The sequence below is a fragment of the Myotis brandtii genome, unplaced genomic scaffold (assembly GCF_000412655.1).
Source record: "Myotis brandtii unplaced genomic scaffold, ASM41265v1 scaffold952, whole genome shotgun sequence".
NCBI classification, from domain to species: Eukaryota; Metazoa; Chordata; class Mammalia; order Chiroptera; family Vespertilionidae; genus Myotis; species Myotis brandtii.
The window spans coordinates 399038-399422 of record NW_005371930.1 but is presented as its reverse complement, the minus strand read 5'-3'; the positions used below and the strand labels follow the sequence as shown (position 1 = coordinate 399422).

Sequence of the window (385 nt, the reverse complement as noted above, 5' to 3'; positions counted from 1 at the left end):
ACGGCCGAGGCTCCCGGGGGCAGAGCAGGGTCGGTGGCTGTCCCTGTGCCCTTCTCGTCGGAACCACGGCCCCAGCTCTGGGGGGCGATGCAAGGATGGGGGCCAGCGGGTTCCCATGAGCACCCCGGAGCGTGTGAGGGAGCTGAGTTGCACAGCCCTGGCCCGGCCTGCTGAGGTCCCCGCTCTGGCCAGGCAGGGAAATGAGCAGCATTAACCCTTCTCAGCATCCATCTGTTCTGATCGCCCCTAACCACTTGCCTGCCTGCCCATCGCCCCTAACTGCTCACTGCCTGCCTGATCTGTCCCTAACCACTCTGCCTGCCTGCCTAATCACCCCTAACCACTCTGCCTGCCTGCCTGATGCCCCTAACCACTCTGCCTGCCT

At 64.9% G+C, this 385-nt stretch overlaps 1 protein-coding gene across 1 annotated transcript in view; it reads right to left on the bottom strand.

The window, feature by feature from the left end:
- CELSR1 (cadherin, EGF LAG seven-pass G-type receptor 1) overlaps positions 1-385 on the bottom strand; it is a 109059-nt gene that overhangs the window by 53902 nt on the left and 54772 nt on the right. The window lies entirely within an intron of this gene.